Source organism: Oncorhynchus keta, chromosome 2 (assembly GCF_023373465.1).
Source record: "Oncorhynchus keta strain PuntledgeMale-10-30-2019 chromosome 2, Oket_V2, whole genome shotgun sequence".
Lineage (NCBI taxonomy): Eukaryota > Metazoa > Chordata > Actinopteri > Salmoniformes > Salmonidae > Oncorhynchus > Oncorhynchus keta.
Window position 1 is genome coordinate 32,665,233 of NC_068422.1, and position 15,740 is coordinate 32,680,972.

At 41.0% G+C, this 15,740-nt stretch overlaps 1 protein-coding gene across 2 annotated transcripts in view; it reads left to right on the forward strand.

The window, feature by feature from the left end:
* Window positions 1-15,740, forward strand: part of LOC118399482 (attractin-like protein 1) — a 340,601-nt gene that overhangs the window by 322,123 nt on the left and 2,738 nt on the right. The gene's annotated exons all lie outside the window — the stretch shown is intronic.

Sequence of the window (15,740 nt, forward strand, 5' to 3'; positions counted from 1 at the left end):
TATGGTAGCCCCCCGCACCTCTCTGATTCAGAGGGGTTGGGTTGAATGCTGAAGTCACATTTCAGTTGAATGCATTCAGTTGTACAACTGACTAGGTATCCCCCTTTCCCTTTATGGAACACTGGGGGTGGTAACTGGAAATAGCTATTTGTCTTGACCCATCTGATGTGGGAAAACTTGTCAGGAAGAGATGCTAACACCAGTTAGTATGTGAGTGCATGTGTGTGTGGGTGTGTATTTGTGCATAAGTGCGCTTTATAAATCAAAGTTAATTAGGTCACGTACACAGTTTAGCAGATGTTATAGTGGATGTAGCGAAATGCTTGTGTTACTAGCTCCTAAGAATGCAGTAGAAATGTCAAACAAGTACACAAATAACAGTAGAAAACAATTTAAGAATGCCATGACAAATCTAGTTAACAGCACAAATAACACTGCATCAGTAATCCAAATGCAATCTATGCATATATATACACCAAAAAGATATACAAAGAATTATGTACAGCAGTAGATACTGTATATTACAGTGAGCTATGTCGAGAATCCAGTATATAAATACAGGCGGTGTGTATAAACAGTGAATCAAAAATGCAATGTACTATATGAAAATCATATACTAGATATATATATATATATATATACACACACACTATATGAAAAAAATGTAATGAGCTATATGAAGAATGTGGTATATGAAAAAGATTCCGGTATATACAGTAATCTAGTATATAATTAAGAATCCCGTACATTAATACGCAGTGTGTATAAACATTGTAACAAAAATGCAATGTACAGTAGTAGATACAGTATATTAGAATAAGCTGTATGAAGAATACTATATATGAATACACAGTGTGAAAGACAGTATAAAATAAACGGTCCAGTGTTTAATGTCTCTATATACACGGAGTGTACAAAACAGGAACACCTGAACATGTGAAAGCTATTGATGTCACATGTTAAATCCACTTCAAATCAGTATAGTTGAAGAGGATGAGACAGGTTGAAGAAGGCTTTTTAAGCCTTGAGACAATTGAGACATGGATTTTGTGTGTGTGTGCCATTCAGAGGGTGAGTAGGGAAACAAAGATTCAGGTGCCTTTGAACAGGGTATGGTAGTAGATGCCAGGTGCACTGGCTTGTGTTAAGAACTGCTGGGGTTTTTACACTCAACATTTTCCCGTATGTATCAAGAATGGTCCACCACCCAAAGGACATCCAGCCTGTCAGGACCCGGTTACGAACCCGGGTCTCCGGAGTGAGAAACAGTCACTTAACCAACTGAGCCACGAACCCAGAAGAACCCAGAAGATGAGGCAGACACAGCAGTACTTGAGGAAAACATGTAACTCCACAACCTCAAAAGGAATTCCACAAGAACAAAGGTAATCCTCCAAGACAAAAAGGTAAATCCACAAGGTGGAAGGTATAGCATAAAAAGCCTCAAAAGATACTCAAAAATAAATAAACAAGAACAAAAAACAGAATTCCACAAGAGAGTCTACCAGGATCAACAAGAGTTCACAGAGTACTAGGGCTGGGTGCTAACATACAAACACAGAGCAAAGAACTGAGGAAAACTAAGGGTTTAAATACAATCAGGGGAAACGAGGCACAGGTGCAAATAATAATGGGGATCAAGGGAAAACAAAAGGTCAAAAGGCACAATGGGGGCATCTAGTGACCAAAAACCGGAACAACCCTGGCCAAATCCTGACACAGCCGACTTGGCACAACTGTGGGAAGCATTGGAGTCAATATGGGCCAGCATCCCTATGGAATGCTTTCGACACCTTGTAGAATCCATGCCCTGACGAATTGAGGCAGTTCTGAAGGCAAAAGGGAAAGTGCAACTCAATATTAGAAAACTGTTCCTAATGTTTTGTACAGTCAGTGTATATGGGACATCAGCGTTGGCTGTGTGTGCATATGTTTCTGAGTATGGTTGTATGCGAGTGTTTATTTGAGTACGGAGTCTGTGTGTTTGAGGTGTGTATGAGTGAGTCCTTCTTTGTCTATTACTTATTACAGGAGTATGTCATGACGTTGGCCTGGGGTTAGGTTTATGACAGTCATAAATACCTCTTCCCCCCTTTTTTCCTCTCTCTACCCTACTGATGTTACATTTACAAACCCTTGGTTAACAGAGATTCTGGGAACATCAGAAGGTGGGGGGAAATGAACAATATTCTGGTAATCCGACCAATTTAACATATGCGGTGGTACTTAATGAATATGATGTCAGTTTGGTTGTCATCTGAGACATCTCATCAATGATAAGATGGCATAAATTCTACAGTGGAAAGTCTACACATCAGAGTTATCGGATTCACATGGAATTGTTGTTCAATTTAAATGTTTGAATATTAAATGTTTCGTGATGGGATGAAATGTGATTTTAGCTTCTAAAATGTGAGATTTGGGTTTTCATAAGATAGGGCTCTGCTCAATCAGTGGCCCTCCCCTGTGAAGGGACATGGGCTATAAAACTTTTCAAACACGCCCTCCTCTCCCTTCCTATATAAGCCCTTGATGACAATATAACCTCCTGTTCCGAGGATATAGGACGACGGTCCGATGTCAAAATGGTTCAGATAATAACTACAGCATGAAACCAACATCAGCGTGAGCTTTGGTTGCGAATGGTATGAACTTTGAACTCTTATTCACTACAGATGTAATACCTCCTAGCCGTTGAGTTAGCAACAGCAGCTGCAAACGCAGGTTAGGAAGGAACCGACAGAGTATCCTGTCTACCACACAACGGCGCTACTACAACGTATCCAATTGACAACCAGAGACATTCTTCAAAGGCCTCGGTTGAGCAAAACGGCCTTCCATCTACCACCAACCTACCGAAGCGCAGCTCATAGTAAATATTTATTGCATTTTCCTTTTCCAAATGGGCGGTAATTTAGAATGCATAAGATACTGTATTTACGATAGCATAGCTTCTTCCCTTTTTTCCTCAGTCTTCCCACTCCTTCACTCAAACCCAGCCCCTTTTCTTTTGTGTAACACGCCGTCATATCTGTTCCACCCGCTAGGGACGTTTTCCTTTATGACATCATTTGTAATCAAGTTATGATTTAATTATGTGTATGTGTAATTCTGTGTGATTAGTTAGGTATTTAGTAAATCAATTATTAAACCCAATTTTGTGTTCAAATTGTTAGCCAGGGTTTGTGCAGATAACCAAGAATTTACAACTTTCAGATGAGACTGAATTAAGATGACGATTAATATTGACTGCTATTGATGTAAAATATTACTAGGTCTTTAAGAGCTTATTCGGAAGATAACAGCTCTATAAATATTATTTTGTTGTTCCCGACTCTCTAGTTAATTACATTTACATGATTAGCTCAATCAGGTAATATTAATTACGGATAAATTATTTTATAGAATAGCATGTCATATCACTTAATTTGGCATTGCCAAAGACACGACAAGTACTACTTACTACTCTCACAACAGGAAATTGCGTGATGGCTGTTCAACAGTCTGATGGCCTGGAGGTAGAAGCTGTTTTTAAATCTTTTGGTCCTGGTTGTGATGCAGAATAGTATCGACGTATACACTGACTCAGTGACTGGGTTCATCAGTAAGTGCATAGAGGATGCTGTTGCCACTGTGACGATTAGAATTGATCCAAACCAAAAATCGTGGCTCAATGGCAGCAATCGAGCAAAACTGAAAGCGCAAACCACTGCAATTAACCATGGGAATATGAACGTGTACAAACAGACCAGCTATGACCTCCGTAAGGCAATCAAAGAGGCAAAACGACAGTACTGGAACAAAGAAGAGTCGCAACTCTTATCTGTGTACATGGATGAACGCTTCTCCCTCTGTCATGGATGCCAGGGTTGCCCTTAGTTTGAAGATGTAATCAACAGGTGTTTTATACAACAGCCTTCTTTCTTAATTCTCTTTTTTGGACTCTCCAAATTTGGCAATCTCTCTGCTTTCCCCGGGCATTCCACTGGTTTCAAAACTCGATAAACTTCTTCCATGACAACGACACCGTTTCTTCCCCACGATTGTCATCAGAAGACTCCACAATGACTGGTTTGATAAATGTTTTGAACTAAATCAGGGATTTCCTCATTGTCTGGTTCATGGGGTGGCAGGTAGACTAGTGGTTAGAGCGTTGGACTAGTAACTGAAAGGTTGCAAGATCGAATCCCAGAGATGACAAGGTAAAAATGGAGTTGTTCTGCCCCTGAACTAGGCAGTTAACCCACTGTTCCTAGGCCGTCATTAAAAATAAGAATTTGTTCTTAACTGACTTGTCTAGTTAAATAAAGGAAAAATACATTTATTTTCAGAATCAGCATGGCACAATCATCCTCTAGAAAGTAGTCCATCACCATGTTTTCCCACTGAGCATTGTCGATAGCGCTATTAACTTCAAGGCAGCAATGTTGAGAGCTGTAGCAACACTTTTTGTCACTCCCTGATCTGTTTCACATGTCCTTGTGATTGTCTCTACTCGCCCACCTTCCCCATCTTCCCCATTATCCCCTGTGTATTTATACCTGTGTTCTCTGTCTGTTGCCAGTTTATCAAGTCAACCAGCATTTTGTCTCAGCTCTTGCTTTTCCCCAGTCCCTCTTTTTCTCGCCCTCCTCATTTTGACCCTTGCCTGTCCCAACTTTGAGCCCGCCTGCCTGCGTCCTGTACCTTTGCCCCACCACTCTTGATTATTGACTCCTGCCTGCCCAGCCTGTCACTTGCCTGCCCCTGTTGCAGTAATAAGCATTGTTATTTCAACACAGTCTGCATTTGGGTCTTACCTGAAACGTTATACTTTTTCAGTTCTTTGTGACATCTTTCAATAAAGCAGCAGTAGATAGGCTTATCCACACGTACTTAGCAGCTCATGTTATAGACAGAAGCATGCTACATGGCAGACCAATCCAAACTCATGTCCAACCCATCCATTATCCTAGCCAATCATGGCTAGCCGGAAGGTTCCTATATTTGCCGTGGCTAAACCAACTAGGCTCAATATTTAACAGTTGTATATTTACAGATGGCATACGATTATGTTATTGAGGCATATGAAAGTTGACATGTTCCAGAAGGCATTTCTGCCCATATTTTGATTTAAAAAAATAATAATAATCAAATGCCTCTTCTCTGAAGTAGTGCCCTGCGACATACACCTAGTTTCTTGAAATGGGTCACAAATGGTCCCTTCACACAGACAGTGTAGTGAAGAAAGTGCAACAATGCCTCTTCAACCTCAGGAGGCTAAATAATTTCAGCTTGACACCTAACACCCTCAGAAACTTCTACAAATGCACCATTGAGAGAATCCTGTCAGGCTATATCGCCGCCTGGTACGGCAATGCACTGTCTGCAACCGCAGGGCTCTCCAGAGGGTTGTGCGGTCATTCCAATGGTTCATCGGGGGCACACTGCCTGCCCTCTAGGACATCTACAGCACCCGGAAGGCCAAGAAGATAGTCAAGGACCTCAGCCGCTCGAGCCACAGCCTGTTCCCCCTGCTAGCATCTAGAAGTAGGAGACAGTACGAGTGCATCAAAGCTGGGACTGAGAGACTGATAAACAGTTATCTCAAAGCCATCAGACTGTTAAACAGTCACCACTAGCCGGACTCCGCCCAGTACCCTTCCCTGAACCTTAGTCACTGTTACTAGACCGGCTTCCAAACGGTACTCTACCCTGCACCTTAGAAACTGCTTTGCCATATGTGCATAGGGTCATTGAACACGAGTCACTTTAATAATGTTTACATACTGTTTTACTCACTTTATATGTATATACTGTATTCTAGTCATGGCTCATCAGTATTTATATTCATATACTGTCCATAATGTCTATACAAACCATTATATACAGTGCATTCGGAAAGTATTCGGACCCCTTGAGATGTTTCTACAACTTGTTTGGTGTCCACCTGTGGTAAAATCAATTGCATGGACATGATTTGGAAAGGCACACACCTGTCTATACACTGTCAACTGTGGGACCTTATATGTTAGAGCAAAATCCAAGCCATAAGGTTGAAGGAATTGTCCGTACTGCTCCGAGACAGGATTGTGTCAAGGCAAAGATCTGGGGAAGGGTACCAACAATTTATTTAGCATTGAAGGTCCCCAAGTACACTGTGGCCTCCATCATTCTTAAATGGAAGACGTTTGGAACCACCAAGACTCTTCCTAGAGCTGACTGCCTGGCCAAACTGAGCAATCGGGGGAGAAGGGCCTTGGTCAGGGAGGTGACCAAGAGCCCGATGGTCACTCTTACGGAGCCCCAGAGTTTCTCTGTGGAGATGGGAGAACCTTCCAGAAGATCAACCATCTCTGCAGCACTCAACCAATCAGACCTTTATGGTATGGTATTTCACTGCACCCGCTATAATGTCTGCTAAACTGTGTACGCGACCAATAAACTTTGATTTTGATTTGATCAACTTTGATTTGAGAACCTGAATTCAAATCTTTGAAAGTGACAGCCTCCTCACGACATTTGTGGTGGTTCAGAACTCTATAGCAGGGTTAGCATTAGTTTTCAGTAATCTGCCTTTACAAAATGAAAACCATCAAAAATCTGTTTTAAAACATTTCACCTGCGTTTTATATTGAAAGTCAGTGTTTTTTTTGCTTACATAGAGTAATAAGGGGCATGCAACTATAGTGTTTTTTTTTCACACAAAATACATTCGTGCAACATATTCATCAGGAAATAATTTATCAGATGACAACAGTCGGCTGCAGCCGCACATGTCAATCAGCTGTCATGATGTTGCCATCTTTGAGTACAGCGAGCACCATCCCCCGCTCTTTGCTTCTACAACCAGACTGCTGTGGGCAGAGTGAGGTCGTAAATTCCTAAGGAAGATCCTGCTTCATGGACACACTGTTATAGAGAGTAGTTTCATGGAGACAAAGGAAATCCTTCCACCTCACAGGACGTGAGGTACGAACAAATTTCATGTTCCAGAGAAAGTGTAAAAGATCGGTGAAGAATCCAGCTACGAACTGGTACGTTTGTCACAACTTGGGAAGCTTAAGAGAGACGGTGTGGCAACATTACCATAACGTTGTTTATATAATAGCCTCAGATATGAGGTCTAATTGTTCTATAAGATGAATGAGTGAGGATGTACAGTTTGAATAATGGTGTAATATGATTGTGGACTGTCTAATGAAGAAATATACAATTCCCTTTTGATTTGAACTAAATCATAGGACTTCCCCTGAGCCCAGTTAGGGCAAGACATCCTGGTACAGCCCTCTTCTGCCATTCTGAATAAAACCCCACTTTGAGAAATTATCAGGAGACCATGTTTTTCTCCATTAGGAGGGGGGACTAAAGGTTGTAGACCATTGCTGAATCTTTTAACCATACCACGTGGTTAAAACTCTTAGACTATCGATACCGACAGAATAAGAACGTCTTTGATACTAAAGTCTTTGATACTAATTACTAGTCTGCAGCTAGGAATCCGGCATCAATTGAACGCGAAGAACGACAACCACCGAAACATCCATCCTATAACGAATGTCACTCTGAACAATCCCCTCTAACCACATCCGAGAGAGACGGACAATTCTGCAAAATAAATAAACTTTTCACCAGCGATCAAGATGACAAACTGAGCGTAAATATATATATTGATTGCAATTGTTCCCGAATGAGTGAGCGTTCATGTGTAAGGGATTAGCATTTTAATTGTTATAATTAACTTTGTAGGGACTTCTTAGTCGACCCCCCCCCATTGCCCCTTTGTCTAACAAGCTGCCATGCCGATTCACTAGGGCACATTCTATCATTTCATGTAACCATATATTGTTTATGCATTTCTGTGAATTACTTAGTAATAAATAAATGATTATTTAAGACAATTGATGTATGGATGACTCATAGTGAAGACTGGGTTAGTCCAGATAACCAACATTTTACGACGTTTGGAATGAGACTAACGTGAGGTAAACTAAATAAATAAATAATTAATCAGAAGACTATTGATCAGATATGAAAATATCTGAAAGGTTATATTGGGAAATTATAACTTTGTAATCTGAATACTTTCCTTGGTGCCCCTATTTCCTAGTTAATTACAGGTACACGATTAATTACTTTGATCGCGTTATACTAATTACTGGGAATCTTCAATGTCTTCAATTTAATGACAGTAAAGACACGACACAGCATACAATGAAAAAGCAAGGTATTTTTGCAAAAACAATGCATGACCATCATATTTCTAAGGCTTATCATAGAAATTATGTAGCCAGCTGTCACGCCCTGGTCGAGGTATTTTGTGTTTATCTTCATTTATTTGGTTAGGCCAGGGTGTGGCATGGGGTTTTTGTATGTGGTGTGTTGGTATTGGGATTGTAGCTTAGTGGGGTGTTCTAGTTAAGTCTATGGCTGTCTGAAGTGGTTCTCAATCAGAGGCAGGTGTTTATCGTTGTCTCTGATTGGGAACCATATTTAGGCAGCCATATTCTTTGTGTGTTTCGTGGGTGATTGTCCTTAGTGTCCTTGTTCCTGTCTCTGTGTTAGTTTACACAAGTATAGGCTGTTTCGGTTTTTGTTACGTTCATTAAACATGGATCGCAATCTACACGCTGCATTTTGGTCCGACTCTCCTCCACCACAAGAGAACCGTTACACCAGCTATATTTCCTAATGTTTTGCTTGAAGTTAATATTTCAATTTAACTTGCTGCCAGAAAGAAACTACACCTGAGGAAAGTACACGGAGAAAAGAAGTCTGCACGTCAGTCAGAGTGCTGTCTAGTAATCCAATGACTCGACCAAAAATATTTCATAGAAGTGGAGAAGTGCAACTGAAGCACAAAATTTGTCCTTTTACATTCATGATCTGGTGCGAACCCTGACTGAACCGGGCAGAATTTACAATAAGAATAATTTTAAATCTGTATTTACAAAACGCAGTAAGTCATTTTTTTCATGGTTTTATCTTTCCTTTTCTGCGTGAAAAACTCAGAATCCTGCGTTATCGCGACACCTGCACCATATTAATCCGACTTTTAGGATCCTGACGGTTTCTCCGATTTTGGGATTAAAGTGCCTGGATGTTGCGAGCCTGGGGTTTGTATGCTGGGTAGAGCAGTGCACAGTCCTGTCTGGTACAGAGCTCAAACACATTGTTCTGTAATGCTGAGATCAGCAGAGCTGAGGCTCCCAGGATAGCACAGGTGGATAAAGGGCTCATCTTCATAGGAAAAGTTACTCAGAGGAGTTCCATACCAACCATATCCATACATAACACCGTGGAGGAAATGTCACATTTCAACTCCATCCTCTGCAAGTAGTAGAAGTTTTAGTTGTATTAATTGTTGTCTGGTATAGAGAATCTGCCTGCACATACACACACTTACCCACAAACATGCCGAATGCACATGTGTACACACACACACACACACACACACACACACACACACACACACACACACACACACACCTCTCCACAGGCATGTCTGTGTATAGAGATTACAAGCTGGTGAAGCAGTCAACTTCTCTAAGCCCCCTGTGTGTCACTGGCTTTACAGTGCTCTGCCGAGGAGACCAGAAGAAGCACCAAATCCCTCCACTCTGGAGTCTATCATTGCCCATCTCCCAACACAAACACACTACTAAATCTGTCTAAGTCAGGGGAGCGGTGGATCTAACCAAGCCTAATGTATTCCTTCAGTCCAATAGTTGAGTGAGGGGCCATTGTATTAATCTGCTTACTCTACTTCCAACCTACTGGGACTAGATGCTTAGTGAGGAACTTCCCCTGAATGTAGGGAAGTTAGTTTCAACATTCTAAAATGTCTGAGAAAGGGTGTGTACTTTTAAGTCAGGCTTCTCAGGAAGACTTACTATACAGCTGGAGCTAGATTGGCACCTGGATAAAATATCCAAAAGACATAGACATCCTCCTATTTGCTGAAGGGACAAAGACAGACAGACAAACAGATGGATGGACGTCTATATAGCAGCCATCTCCTACTCTAGTCTTACTACCTCATCTTTCACATCATGTCTTAATTCTTTACCTGCTCCTCTTTCCATCATCAGTCTTCTCTACCTTCTCCCTCATTGTTGGGATTCCCCTACATGATGAGATGTCAGGACAGGGAAGAAAACCATCTCCCTGCCAGATACCAGCATGTTCTTAGGAGTTTAAACATAGTCTCCATACAAACACAGCAATCCTGTTCTCATCAACAATAACCTGCCTATTCAGGAGAGATCTGTTGAGTGAGTGCGGTCCGAGGTAAGAGTCTGTGGTGGTACCCTCGTTGCCCAGCGACTTGCATTTAGCCAAGGTGCCTGTAAAGAGAGTCGCTAGTGAAAGTCTACACACCCATTGCAGTCTTCACATTTTGCTGCCTTAAAATGTAATCTGCCAAACCTACAGATCTACACAACCTACTCCACATTTTCAGTGAAAGAAAAAGTAAATAACATTTTCTAAATTAATAACAACAAAAAAAATGTGTTGATTGCGTATGTCTTCACACCCCAGAGTTAATACTCGATGGAAGCACCTTTGGCAGCAATTACAGCTGAGACTAATTTTGTATAAGTTTCTACCATCCTTGCACAACTCTTAGGGCAACATTGTTATTGTCAAAATTGTGTAACGGTGCACAATTGCTCCGCCATTTCCTGGTTACAAAAATTCGAATAGTTTGCCTAATTTCAGTTTATGTGGAAAAAGAAGCAAGTATAGTGTAGAGAATCATTATATAATCTGAACTGCTGTGAAATATATTTTCCATAACCCAAAATATTGTATTGTTAGCTCTTTGAAGCTTAAAAATGGGAAGCAAAGATATAGTGCACATAGATCAGATCTACCACTTCTTAGACTTGCTTTCAATAAGAATGACAGATCTATAACTCATATTTCTATGTGAATTCACCCAAAAAGTTACATATTGCAGCTTTAAGCTCAGTAAATCAAATCAAAGCATATATGATCATGACTGTGACTGGATCATTCAGGAACACACCACCCCTTGGAAAGCCATTCTGGTGTGTCTTTGGTATTTAAGTTTGTGCAATTGTCCTGCTGAATAATAAAACACATTGTATTTTTTCAGAATACGATGGGTGTTCCTCTAACTTTTTACCTGGGCTTTTCTCCTTTCATCCTTTTTAATCCTGACTAACTCCCCAGTTCCAGCCAGTGACAACCCATTACCAACCTACTATCACAAATTATCGTGACATAGACACTAATTACTTATGCAAAATTTGTAACATTTCCTGTCCATTACATGATTTAATATACTGTGCCTTTCAATCACCGATGAAGGCAGTAGGTTACTTAAGACAGAAACGATACAGGGGAGGTTGGTTGGGGAGGACGGGTGGGTCTAGCAACCCAAACGCGTGTTCGAATCACGATGGACAACTTTAACATTTTAACTAATTAGCAACTTTACAACTAAGTACTACTTTTTAGCTACTTAGCTAGCATGTTACCTAACCTTAACCATTTAAATACCCTAACCTTAAGTAACCCCTAACCCAGCTAATGTGAGCTACAACACATTTTAATTCTTTATGAAGAAAATGTTCTACTTGACACAAATGCGTTAGGAAGAAAATTGTGTGGTATACATGAAAATTGTGTATTCAACACAATGCTTTATGAAGAAAATCCTGTGGTGGACATGAAACATGTACTTTTTTGTTTGCCTGTCACGAATTTCAAATAAGTCATGTGTCTATTTCACAATAATCTGTGATAGTGTGTTGCCATTACATGACGGTGCCACCTGCCAATACAGAGGGTCACCAACATTGATTTCACTCCACATTACTGATCTGTATGACAAAGTGAAAAGGAAGCCATCCAATCTTTTTGCAACAAGGCCATTAAGTAATACTGCAAGACAACACAGCAAAGAAATGAACTTTTTTGCCTAAATTAAAACTGCAGGTTTCAGTCAAATTTAATACAACACAGAGCGAAACCCTCTGTATTTTCAAGTATTGTGGTGGCAGCATCATGTTATGGGTATGCTTGTCATCGGCAGGGACAGGAGAATTGGTCAGGATAAAAAAACCCACAGTCTTCTGTAAATCTTACCTTGGGATATATGTAGTTACATTTTTCAGGGGGACAATTGCACACGTTACTGACAAAGACACACCAGAATGGCTTTCCAAGAGTTGTGAATGTTCCTGAGCGGTCCAGTCTCAGTCCTGATTTACATTTTTGAAGGTTTGAATATTGCTGCCCATAAATGATTCCCAATCACATTAACTGAGCTTGAGTAATTTTGACAAAAACAAGACTTGTGCAAAGTTGGTAGAATCTTATACAAAATGATTCACAGCTGTAATGGCTCCCAAAGGTGCTTCCACCAAGTATTAACTCTGGGGGGTGAAGACATACACAATCAAGACATTTTTGTTATTTTTATTTGTTTATTTAATTAGGAACATGTTCTGTGTAGATCTGTAGTCGAAAAAATTATAATGTAATCCCTTTTTGCATTTCATTTTAAGGCAATAGAATTCGAAGACTGTGCAAGGGGTGTGTAAACTTTCACTAGGCACTGTAAGTCTCCCAGTCTCAGTTCAATGTGGCATTGGTTTATAATTCTCTTGAAGTTTCCCAAGCAAGCGATGGAAAAATGGAGGAAAAAACACAATCAGGGTCCCAGTTATCTCTCCTTTTCTGCTCTCCTGACCATCTCTCTATCCGCCGAGCTGCCACCATGACACCCTGTTTCCCATTACAGCCTCGTGGTCCCGTGGCCTTGGCTTTTTCCAAGCTCGTTAAACTAACATACGCTGCTGAGTGTTTCGAGTTAAGATAACGCTTACAAAATAAAGATATGATTGCTCTTTTTTTTCTTAATATTCTTTCTTAATCCCTTTTCCTTTTATGTCACCATTATTGGGAATGTAAGGGTATGGTGTTCTGTTTCCAGGCATAGTGTCTATTCACATCCAGACTCAGGGCTCTCTATCTTTCTGACCTACAGTGCAGGCTGGGCTGGACTACAGTGTTGTCCAGTTATTCTGAGGGTATCAAAGGCATCATCTTGTCTCCTACTGTTCCCCCTGCGCAGTTGTGAGTGGAGAGCTTGTTGACAGTGATATGAGAACCAAGTGGGAAGCAGAGGTTATTCACCCAGAGTGGATCTTCTTATGTGACTCTTTCATTCACTCAGATAATATCTGTCCTCCTAGTTTGGGTGATTAGGATTTAAAAGACTAAACATATACTTATTAACAACAGATTTAACAGGATTTAGAAACAATTCAATTCAGTTACAATATGAACTGACTTTGAGATGAGGCTTGCACATCTGGTCAACATTGTCATCCACAGTGTCTGGTACACTACATACAAAAGTATGTGGACACCCCTTTAAATTAGTAGATTCTGCAATTTCAGCCACACCCGTTTCTGACAGGTGTATAAAATTGAGCACACAGCCATGCAATCTCCATAGACAAGCATTGGCAGTAGAATGGCCTTACTGAAGAGGTCAGTGACGTTCAATATGGCAACATTATAGGATTCCAACAAGTCAGTTTGTCGAATGTCTACCCTGCTAGATCTGCCCCGGTCAACTGTAAGTGCTGTTATTGTGAAGTGGAAATGTATAGGAGCAACAACAGCTCAGCTGCAAAGTGGAAGGCCACACAAGCTCACAGAACGGGACCGCCGAGTGCTGAAGCGCGTAGCGCTTGCAACACTCACTACCGGGTTCCAAAGTGCTTCCAGAAGCAATGTCAGCACAATAACTGAATCTGGGTTTGGCAGATGCCAGGAGAACGCCACCTGCCCCAATACATGGTGCCAACTGTAAAGTTAAGTGGAGGAGGAATAATAGTCTGGGGCTGTTTTTCATAGTTCTGGCTAGGCTCCTTAGTTCCAGTGAAGGGAAATATTGACGCTACAGCATACATTGACATTCCAGATGATTCTGTGCGTCCAACTTTGTGGCAACAGTTTGGGGAAGGCCCTTTCCTGTTTCAGCATGACAATTCCCCCGTGCACAAAGCGAGGTCCATAGAGAAATGGTTTGTCATGGTCAGTGACCTGCACAGAGCCCTGACCTCAACCCCATTGAACACTTTTGGGATGAATTGTAATTCCGACTGTGAGCCAGGCCAAATCATCCATCATCAGTGCCCGACCTCACTCATGCTCTTGTGGCTGAATTGAAGCCACAAGTCCCCGCAGCAATGTTCCAACATCTAGTGGAAAGCCTTCCCAGAGGAGTGGAGGCTGTTATAGCAGCAAAGTGGGGACGAACAACATATGAATGCACATGATTTTGGAATGAGATGTTTGACAAGCAGATGTCCAAATACTTTTAGTCATGTAGTGTATCAAACTAGGACAAGGTTTTCACAAGGATTCTCACTCTTAATGACACTATTTGAATAATGGGGAACCAACAGTAGCTCATGGAGAAATCCTGCCTGGTCAGCAGAAATAATAAAAGCTAAACTTGAATGTCAAGCAGCTGTAATCTGTGTGAGAAAGTGATAACTGTAACTCTACTCCTTTATTGTCATGCAGATGACACTAATTCTATTATATTTCATTACAAGCTGTCATCAGAATAATGTGCTTGTTCCTCTTATTTAGTTTGAGTTTTATTTAACCTTTATAAAAAATAAACAAATTCAAGAAAGACCTGGCCTTTTTACTGTATTTCTCTTCACTGAAACCCTCGTCAGATCTTAGTATCATAGTATTATGTCCCATTCCTGTTTGATTGAAAATAATATGTATTTGTGGTCCCTAGTGCTAGAACGGCCCTTCCTGTTCCAAACCACTTTGTACATCAGGGTTAGTGATCCAGCAACCTCACCTGACAAAACAATTCCCTTAGTAGGTTGCATTAGCAGGGAGCGCCCTTCACCTCCACTCACCTGTATCCTGATTTGATTATGTTGTCCAATTAATTTGATTTGAGATGCATATCTCTGGTTATCCAGAAGGCATTGGCTTTAATTAGCAATCATGAAAAATGAGCTATTTGGTTGTAAGCCAGCATTTCCCAAACTCGGCCTGGGGATCCCAAGGGGGGCATATTTTGGTTTTTGCCCTATCACTACACAGCTGATTCAAATAGCCAAACCTTGATGATTAGTAGATTATTTGAATCAGCTGTGTAGTGATAGGCTTTCACCTTTGGTTGGGTCACCAAATTGGCATCTATAACGATAACTTTTTCATTAAATGTTTTTAGTTTTCTTTGAAAAGCTTTAATTTAGAGTTTTAAAAAAGTGTTACTTTCAAGTGTGGAAAGTTTGTCTTTCAAGAGTTACATGTAGTGGTGGTTTCTATCCAATAGTAGAGATGGCTTTGGATGTCAAGGTCAGACATATTAGCTGCAGTGTTACGTGTAGTGATTGCGATAGAAAAAGTGTCAGGTAACAGTGTTGAAAAGGATCTGGTTGTGATTTGGAGTGAAAGGGCTGACAGGTAATCTAGTCTGGCTCCACTGACCAGACATGTCAGGCTGTAGACTAAGAGTGTCAGCCCAGGCTCTTTTCTCTCCTCCACTCCCACTTTGTCCCTCTCTCTATACCTCTCTAACTCAGACATCTTGTTCTGTAATCAGTGCTGAGGGTTGGCCTCCTGTCCGTGGCGGCGGGAAAGAGCACTGAGGCGATTGTTGCCATGCCTACCTAAGGGGCACTGTGGCTTGGTCACACACATGCATAGGCACACTGCGCGCATTCACACGTCATTGAAAG